The sequence below is a fragment of the Mastomys coucha genome, unplaced genomic scaffold (genome assembly GCF_008632895.1).
Source record: "Mastomys coucha isolate ucsf_1 unplaced genomic scaffold, UCSF_Mcou_1 pScaffold4, whole genome shotgun sequence".
Taxonomy (NCBI): Eukaryota; Metazoa; Chordata; class Mammalia; order Rodentia; family Muridae; genus Mastomys; species Mastomys coucha.
The window spans coordinates 27,247,679-27,258,308 of NW_022196910.1; the positions used below are offsets into that span (position 1 = coordinate 27,247,679).

General features: G+C 39.2%; 1 long non-coding RNA gene across 1 annotated transcript; it reads right to left on the bottom strand.

Moving 5' to 3' along the window:
• Positions 1–733: 733 nt before the first annotated feature.
• LOC116076383 lies at positions 734–4,244 on the bottom strand. The gene is made up of 3 exons (XR_004112925.1): positions 3,977–4,244; positions 3,551–3,648; positions 734–2,987 (listed from the first exon to the last, which is right to left on the bottom strand). It is a non-coding gene; the product is annotated as an uncharacterized LOC116076383 (long non-coding RNA).
• Positions 4,245–10,630: the final 6,386 nt, after the last annotated feature.

Below are 10,630 nucleotides of genomic sequence, written 5' to 3' on the forward strand. Positions count from 1 at the left end.
TCCAGTTTCTACTCTGGCATCACTGGGCATGATTCAAAGAGAATAAGCTCTTATCCTTGTATTCTCTTAGAGATAATAATTTTTAATGGTTGTCTTCCACATACAGCATTAGGGTATTTCTTTGACTAATGACTGAGATACATGCTCTAATTAGTAGGTAGTACACTTATGCTCATTTTATCTAGACGTTTGTTCTTGCTGAGTTGATGCGATTTAGAATGAATGAGACACAAGCCTCTAAGTGTGTCTGTGAGAGTGTTTTCAGAGAGCATTTGTTGGGAGAGGCAAGACCTGCGCTCAGACAGACCTTAGGGAAAAGCAGTGTCCCTTGCCAGTTTTCTTTGCTATTGAGTGTCTTGGTCACTTCAGCTGCTATCAAACCCTCCAGCACCAACTTAATATCAGTGACTGGCTGGGGAGCTTCGGAGACTCCAAGACTGGATTGGAATTGCCAAACTATTCATCTCTGTGGACTGAGCAGCTACTGGGTTCTCTGATGCTCCAGCATGTAGGAGGCCATTGTTTGTTTCTATAACATAAACTAATAAAAACCACCCTTCTTATAACATGCACACACACGTGTGCACACACATACACAAACTCTCTCCCTTTAATTCTGATCAGGAGAACTCCATTTCATCCCATGTTCAATGCCTCCTAGGATTCCTCATAGTAACTCTCATGGAAACTTTGCTGTAACAACTGAAATAAGAAGAAACCACAGTGTTTACTAGAATCTGCTGGATATTTATTTAAGAGTTTTCCAAATTCTTGTTCCTAATACTGACCCAGAGCTCTAGTTCATATAGTAATGACAGCAACCTCATCCTTAGAGCATTCCAATGGCTTTTATGTGCCAGGTAATTGCATTTCAACATGGTGTTCATTTTTCTGTCTACAGACACATAGGTTCAATCCTTCCTGTCTTATAGCTGTCTACATCTACTGATGGATAATAAGGTCCTACAGATGTGCCTCATACATTTCCATGCTGAAAAGTACACAGGGGGAGGGAGCATATGATGGGAAAGGCCAAAGCTAGACTTTCTCCAAAATAGGGAGATCAACTTGTTTGAAAGCATGGGCAAAACAAGACCCATTTAATATATAGCTATTTATCCTGCATGGGCTACAATAATGCCTTCTCAGCTTCACTTGTGAAAGCCAGCCTCCTAGCTGTGCATTCTATTGCAGTCCTGAGGCTATGTGCCAGCTCCCATGTGGCAGGCTTCCTGGCACACAACTTGGCTGGACATTTTGATGCCTGTGCCATTGATGGTCCATGAAGTGGAAGGAGCAGCTGCCTGAGGGAACAGGATACCTTGAGCCCACCCAGAAGCAGGTGGCAATGGGAAAGACATGGGCCTGGCCCGGGAGCACATTATTATTTAATTCAAGAAGTGTGTGGAGGTGAATGAAAAGAGAGGCTTATGTCAAATTGAACTGGGAGATTTAATGTGCATTCCACTCTAAAACTTCTGCTTATATTTCCTTGAATTCCTGTCCTCTGTCATTTATGCTCCTGCTGTAGCCAAGACAATGCTGTGTTTTATGCATGGATAATGCTCCAAGTCTGGGAATTCAGTTCAGACTTTCAATCAGCACGAGGGCTTCAAGATCCATCAGTTATCCTCCAGAGGTCCAGCTCATTCCCTGCCTGTTCATGGCGAGGCTCCACAATTCAAATGCTTTCAGTTCTTCTAAACTGCTGTGTTCTCCTTTGTTCGTCTTCCTTGGCAACCACACATCATTTGGGTTGGAACATTCTTCACTTAGTTAGCTCCTACTTTTCCTGTAAGACTACTTATCATGGGCCCACCCTGGGGACTCTGACAAGATTTTGGACTCTCAGTCTGGAGCTGAGAAGCCGTGAGTAAAGTTTGAAAACATTATGTATTAATCTCTAACATGCAAAGTGTATACATCATATACATCACATGGGTTTACTTGTCTGTCTTCACTGGACAGAAGTTAACACTTCAAGGACAGAGAATTTCTTGCATCTCATAATGCTTAGCATGCACGAATTGCTTAGTAAATAGGGAAACTATACAGTTTACCATTTAAACTAGAATGTTTCCAATCATTCTGTTGTTAAAGCAGGTGCTAACTGGGCCAAGCAGAGCACTCAGATTCTCCCTTCAGTTCAGACTACTAAGCATATCAGAATGATTTCCTTCTCCTCTCCTTTCCCCCACCCTCCTTTCTTCCTTTATATTGGAGATTAAACCATGACCTTGTGTGTACTATATAGGGGTACTACCACTGCATTATAAACCAGCCATTTTTAAAATTTTGAGATGGAACATGTTAATTTCCCAGGCCAGTTTTGTACTCTCTGGTAGCCTAGAATCACAAGCTCAACTTGTAATCCTCCTGCCTCAGCCTCTGGAGTAACTAGCACTGCAGGTATGCACTGTAGGCTTTGCTTTCCTGACGATGCCAACATCTAGTGTATTTCAAGGCACACTGGAAACGCTTCGTGCTGAGAAGTACTTAAGCCCGTTCTCCCAACAGTTAGCTACTCCGGCTACTTCATGTAGGACAGGTCATTCACCATTGCTCTATGGCAGGGGTTGGGTAGTGGTTGCTAGTTCTAGTAGAAAAAGAGTATTTCAAATGAGTATACAAGAAGCTACCTGCATGGAGTAGGTTGGAGCAGCTCCAGTATCTTCTACTGTAAGTGTTTCCTTATACAATCATCTCTCTCAGGAAGTTCATTTTCCTTTTGCCTGGTTAAACCTGTGGAACTTTGTAATCTTCAAAGTTATTCATAAAGCTAGTGTAGTAACACACATATGTAATCCCAGCACTCAGGTGGGTGACATACCTTGAGCTTGAGGCTAAGTTGGACTGTGACTTACTCTGTCTCAAAAAATAAGCAACAAACTAGATTAAAGTTAATGGTACATACATCATTGTCTCAAACGTTTGCACAAGTTATTCTTTCTTGAGAATATGGTTACTGTGGAAACGGTGTTTGGAAGCTGTGAACAATAAAGAATGAAGTCTGGGATGTTTTTGAGTAGGAGGTCAGAAATATCAGAATCCTTTCATTCACAAACAGTTCTTGGCTAATGACTCAGTTCAGTTGGTTCAAGAGAAATTTTCTGAGTTCTCCTTTGACACTCCGTGTTGTTTTTTGTATTCTCACCTCAAGGAAGATTTTTTTCCTCTTGTGTGGGAGTCCCCAGCCCACAGGATCATTTCAAGTTAGAGTTAAGAATCATTCTGAGATGAAAAGAAAATGCTTAGCTGAATTGCAGAGATCTTTGTTTAAGCTCTGAACTTTAAACAATTCCTTCTAAATATACACATCGCTTATTAGCTCTTCCAACTTTTCAGAGAAACTATTAAATTTAACAAAAACTCATGAGCTTGCTGGTACACATCTATTTCCAGACACATAGAATCAGGCACTAATGACAGCGTTCAGTAATGGCCAAGATATGTAAGTCTTTGGTGGCCAGGTTCTTGAGAGAATGGGTGTGTGTCGATCGATTGATCGAGGGGCTGAGAACTTGGAATAGCATGCTAAGGACCTACTTACCTGTTCAACAATAACTCTGCTGGAAATGTCTCAGAGCGCATGCGCAAGGCAGAATATACACAAACCATCTTCTCAGAGAGTCATGAGACTGTCAGAAACTAAAAGAAATCTTCATTAGAAGTCTTTAAAAAAAAGATTTATTTATATTATGTAAGTACACTGTAGCTGTCTTCAGACGCTCCAGAAGAGGGAGTCAGATCTCATTATGGATGGTTGTGAGCTACCATGTTGTTGCTGGGATTTGAACTCAGGACCTTCGGCGGTACTCTTAACTGCTGAGAGACATCTCTCCAGTCCTTCATTAGAATTCTTTAACTAGGCTGTTCTCAAGTTCTCACTCTTTGTTTCCACACTGGTTAAAACTCGTCCTTTCACAAAGAACCAAATTCTAAATTCTATCAAAGGAATTTGATCTAATTATCTTACCCGGCGTCTTCCCACCAAAGAAAATTAAATCTAAGAGGATATGTACCAGAAAAAGACCTGGATCTGACACAAAATATCCAGAGAACCTTGAGTAATTAATTTCCTTCTCCTCTTCCTGGCCTCATTATTCTCAGCGATACATGTAAACTAAAGACCAGAAAAGCTGATTGCACTGCGATTCGGCTGGTTCCAGGCTCTAATGTGGAATGGAGAACGCGCCCTTTGACCACTAGTCGTCCTTCTTGTGCAGAAGATGAGAAAGCTTCCTCTGGCGCTGCAAAGCAGATGGAAGAGCTTTCAGTTGGCTGGTACCCAGAAGAGAAAACTCGCCCCTTCACTACGCTGACCTTCATTTGCTTATTATCTTCACATTTTCCCAGAGAGTTCCATATACGTAGGTCTGCATTATAAAGAGGATGACATTTTAAAATAAGCTAACTTCTCTGTAGTATGGTTAGCTTTTAATTCTTTCCTCGGTAGCAAGTATTCATTAAACTCCAGGTGAAGGGGTTTAAGTCCTGCAAACAAACTTAAGTGAATATATGGATTGGTTTGTTTGTTTGTTTGTTTGTTTGCTTTTTATTTTTTTAAGTGAGGTGTTTGAAAACGGTGTACTTGCTTGGAAACACATGTACTCACCCTTCTGGGTGCAAGGACAGGAGAGAACTACAAAGGCAAAGAACTAGAAGCTTCCGTGTAGGTGCATCTGCCTGTAAGGCTAGGCACTCAGGTTTTTAGTTATATGGTTGCAGACATCAACATCTCAAACTGAATTCTGAAATGAATGAATGGAAGACACACTCAACGAGGACAGTACCTGACAACCCATTTTCAGGCAGTAAGAAACTCTCAACTATCAGGAAGAAACGAAGTGGCTTGATCTTTTATGGTGCAGTTTTCCAATCAAATTTATTGCATGATGGTGTGTGCTCTCTAGAGCTAATGGTTGGAAGACTGAAAACATGTGAAGATTAATTATTATCACTTTAACTTTGGGGATGTACCAGTGAAAGTGAATTTAAATTGCCAAGTAGCCGTCTTGATGCGATATTTCTGTATATGTAAGGACAGAAAGATGGAGGGTTATAGTAACAGTCACATCAGTATAATTACATATCTAACAATAACATGTTATATTTAAGAATATATTATTTACATATAATGCATATAACATGATATACATATAATACTATCTACCCTATTTACCTGTGAATTTTATGTCCCTAGATTCAACCAGCTGAAGAACAATAATATTTGGAAAACAACAGTCTATTTATTAAATATGTACACACATGTTTTGTGATTATTCCCTAGGTAGTATTAACTTTTATGTAGCATTTGTGTTGTAGTAGGCATTAGAAATAATGTCGAGATGAAGTAAAGCATATTGGAATATGTGGGTAGGTTGTATACATGCAGCATATTATTTTAAATAGGGAGTTTAAAGAGGTGCAAATTTTGACAGCCCAAGAGGAATAACCTATAATTATTTCCTTGAAGATTCTTAGGGACAATATATGAATTTAAACATATGCACATGTGCCATAGCCTGGTATATATTATACAAATGAACACTGTGTCTCTGCAGTGTATGTTACTTTGTTACTATGTATAACAACACATTGTGTGTTATATTGCTGTAATACAGTAATTGCCACAGTAATAGTAGTACATTTGTTGAACTTACTCTGTTTTGAAGATCATATTTAGCGTTTTTCTGAACTGAATCTTAAGTTCTCCAGTGAGCCTATAAGTCACTTTGAGCAATGGTTATTCTTACGTGGTCCATGAAGAATGAAGACTAAGAAAGAAGCCCCAGGATCCAGAACTGTATGAAGCAGAGGCAGCACAGAAATCTACAGCCAAACTACTACAGCAGTTATACTCTGCTGTTGAACACCAAAGGTTTACCAATGGCCATGAGAATGGAGGAATAACTTCAAAATAAATGAATGGATCCAGTTCATCCTTTATAACTCAGGCTGTAAGAAGTATCCTGGAAGTACAGCCAGATATTAAATGGAGCTTGGGGAATCTTGTGGAATAGTTGAGGGAAGGATTGAGGGACTCAGAAGGGATAGGGACTCTACAAGAAGACCAATAGAGTCAACTAGCCTGGACTCTTGGGGCCTTCCAGAGACTGAACCACTAACTAAAGAGAAAGCATGGGTTGGACCTAGGCCTCCCGTCTTATATGTAGCAGAGTGGAAGCTTGATCTTCATTCAGGTCCCCCAACAACTGGAGCAGGGGCTATCCCTGATTCTGTTGCCTGACTGTGGATCCTGTTCTGTTAACTGGGCTGCCTTGTCTGGCCTCAGTGGGAGAGGATGGACCTAGTCCTTCAGTGAGTTGATGTGCCCGAGGGTTTGATATTCAGAGGAGAAGAGTGGGGTGGGAGTAGGGGCTGTGTGTGTACGGGTACTGGGAGGAGGGGGATTGTGATTGAGATGTAAAGTGAATAAATAAATAAAATAATGGAAAAAATACTGGAAGCAATTTTTACTCTTTTCTGTGTATAAGTTTTGTTGCTTTGCTAAAATGCATGTATATTCTAGACAATTACTGATTACTTATCTCATATTTATCTCTGTGAAGAAGTCATCAATCTCTATAGTTGAAATTAAATAATTGGGACAATTTGAAACAATAGTAACAAAAACTTAGACCCTAGATTGAGGTAATGGATATATCTTTGTTTTTCAATGGTCAGAGAATATAGTTTTGACCAAGTGAAGCATCAGTTGACTAGAATATGAACAGGAAAATATTCTATGTGGATATGAGGAGGACAGAATGCTAATAGAGAGTGCTAACTTCAAGTCTTGATTTATTGTATCTGAAAGTAGTAACTTAGAAAAAGGAGTAAACATTTAATTAAAAAGTTATTGAACCTGGCATGGAGAGATAGCTCAGCAGTTAAACACACTGGTTACTCTTCCAGAGGAGCAGGGTTCAACTTCCAGCATCCAAATTTCAGCTTACAACTGTCTGTAACTCCAGTTCTAGGGGATCCAACACCCTCAAACAGGCAAATACTCAGGCAAAACACTAATGCAGATAAAGTAAACAAACAAACAAATAAATGAGTGAATAAATAAATAAATATTATTGAACTTTGAGACTCCAGTTTTTAAAAAATTGAGACGGAAAATGTTCGTATTCCAACTATTAAATTTGTGCCATTTTGTAATTTGCTTCTATTTCTTTAAATTGGGAAGTGTGGCTTGTCTGTTTCTGTTCTTCACAGGTACAACAAAAGTTTATTCTTTGCCTTTGTGCAATCTACTGGAGGATATTTTATACCTTACCATCATTAAACGTTTTAACCGTATTTAGGGTATTTAGGCTGTAATCCTAACTGTTGGGTCTTCCCTCCTTGGGTAAATCTCTTTGGAAATACCTTTGCTGAGGTTCTACAACAGCATACTTGAAATACTTCTGTAGAATTAGGAGCCAATGCTGGATGGCAACTTTTAGATATCAATGACTATATGTTAAGTGCTAAAATATTTTCATAAGCCCACAATATCAAACCTGATTTTCAGGGAAGAAAATAATATACTTAAATTTTTTTATTATTGTTTTATGTGTATAGGTGTTTTGCTTGCAAGTATGTGTAATACATGTTTGCAGTATTCATAGAAGCCAGAAGAGGGTGTTGAATTCCCTGGAACTGGAGTTATAAATTATTGTCAACTGCCATGTGAGTCCTGGGAATCAAACCTTGGTCCTCTAAGAGGTGCCAGGGCTCGTAACCGTTAAGCTGTTTCTCCAGGCCAAACTATTTTTTATTATTACTTTAAATTTGATTATTATTAATTTTTTTTGAGACAGAATGTATTTACATAGCACTGGTGTTCCTAGAACTCACTATGTAGATCAGGCTGGCCTGGGATTCACAGAGATTCACCTGTCTCTGCTTCATAAGCACTGCAATTAAAGGCATGTACCACCATACCTGGCCCTAGCTCTAGTGTTTTCTGCTTAAAATAATGTAAGATTTCCTAAGGACTCTAAGAACACTCATGAAACTTGGTGAAAATAATAAAATTACATTGAGTCTTGTTTATTATGTTTAACATCTCATTAAAAAATCAAAGTTTATTTATTTTACTCTATGTATGTGAATATTTTGTCTCTATGTATGTTTGCACACCATGTGCATACCTGATGGGTCTGGGGTAACAGATGGTTGTGAGCCACCTTGTAGATGTTGCGAGTTGAACCCAGGTACTCTGCAAGAGGACCCCATGTTCTTAACTGCTGAACCATGTCTCCGGCCCATTATTTAATTCCTTAGCTAGATCAATCAATAGTCAGATTTTTTTTTTTTAAACTGGGATGATTATCATAACTGCTTCATGGGAGAAGAGTTATCAAAATGAAAGAGAAGGTCATCAAAATGTCTTTACTATATAAAGAGCACCAACTGATTATGCATGTGATGTCTAATCTCCGTTGTCAACTTGACTGGACTTAGGAGTGCTTAAGGTACAACTTTGGACATGTTTATGAGAGTGTCTCCAGAGCAGGGAAGACCCATGGACTGGAGTTGCAGCCAGAATGAAAAGGTAAAAACGGACAAAGCCACAAGAACACACAGGTATTCCTGTTTCTCTGCTTCCTGCTCAGTGCCATGGACCAAGCCGCCCCTACCTTCATGCCTTCCCAGATATGGCAGAATACATTTCTCTGAACTGTTTGCCAGAATAAGCTCTTCCTTCCTTAGGATGCCTTTTGTCAGGTATTTGGTCACAGCGATGAGAAAACAACTAGTACAATGGAGACTTTGAAAGGAGAGGAATTTGACCTCACTGAAAAGTACTGCTGATACTCGAAAAGATAAGTGTCTTGGGCTTGCTTTGGAAGACCCTGTACTGGAGGGGGGACAGCACAGGCCTTTGCGAAATTCTACATTCCTTACACAAGTCTCTACACGGGAGGCACTTCTTGGGCAGAAGTAGATTCTGAACCGGTACAGCTCTATACTCAAGTTAATACCTAACGTGACATCTATATGAGGGGAATGGGCAGAACATACAGAGCCAGCTTTATTTCTGTGTGTAGATGCACATCTGTGTATTCATGAATAGTCTTTGGAGATTATTTATGGTCATAGGCATTTCTATTAAGAAAATGTTTACCCAACTTAGAAATAAGGCTAATGGAGGCCAACGTGCTTTTAGTTTTACATGAAAATTTGTTCAATGGGACAAGCCAAGGATTGATGACATATTTAAAGAAATGTACCTTCTTTGGATTTGCTTTTCTGTATCAATTAAAAGTCTACATTTGTGAGTTCATGTATTCCTTTAGTAAATGGGAAAACCCTACCAATTCCTTGCAAACCAGATGGCTTTAAACACTAATATTTAACAGCAGTATCAGTACATTAGTAAACGACTTCTGAGTTACTCAATAGGAAATGCCAAAGGACAGAGGCAATTGATCAGTTTTGTATCTAATCCAGCAATTGCATTCAGATGCCTGTTGATGCCTTTTCTGTCTCTTTCAACCATGCTCACCATTTGCCTATGATGAATACAGCAGCCCTTCTTATCTAGTTTGTATTCTGTGGTTCAGTTACTTGAAGCCAACCTCCTTGTGAAAAGACTCCATGAAAAATTCTAAAGACAAACCATTCATCAACTCTAAATTGCCTGCCATTTTGAGCAGAACGATGTGATTTCTGTCCATCCTGTCCCACCAGTGTGATGTGAATGGATTTTTATCTGGCTTATCCTAACTATATCCATTACCTCTCATTAGTCACTTAGTAGCTATCTCAAGTATCAGACAGATTGTATACTTACTATTTGATGCTTGTTTCTAAGTGACCCTAATTCTACTGAGTAATGGCTACCTGACACTAAAGTCATGATGCTAGCTACTTAGATGTAGAAAGAGAAGTGTGAATGTCCTCAGCAATAGGGAATCAAAAGTCTATGATGTGCTTGCTACAGGCTATAGTATTCATGCATCTGTAAAGACAGAAAAACAAAACTCTAGCTGGTTACTCTCATTTATCAAACTGGAAAAACTGTGGTCACATGCTTACATCCAATGGAAAAGGAATTGCATGACATAAGTAGGGGAAAACATTGTATATGTGGTTTTAATGCTATCCATATTTCTACCGTTCACTTGGGATCTTAGAATGTGGATTATCTGAGCATAGAGGGTATTGCTGTACCTTGACATTGTGTTTGGAATTTCTGGAAAAACCATACTTTCACAAGGGTTTTTTATGTTTATTTTGTGGTATATTCATAGACTTTTTTCATGTTCAAATAAGTACGAGAGAATGTAACTATAGTCTAGTAAAATAACTATTCCCCTCTCCTCCTTCCTTCTTTCCTTCTCCCTCCTTCCCCTCCCACCCCCGCCCATTTCTCCTACCCACCATTTCCTCTCCTTTTGTTCTTCCTTCTTCTTTCTATCCAGGTCTCTTTCTCTCTCACATACACACTTCAATTTTTCATCATAACATATTTCAGCCCTGCAAACTCCCTCTTCCTTCCCTTTGTTTGTTCCCCCTCTTGCTTACATTCCTCAATCTTTCTTCTACTTTAAAAAAAGATACACACTATTATAAATAAGGCTGCTATGAACATGGTGGAGCATGTGTCCTTCTTACATGTTGCAGTATCTTT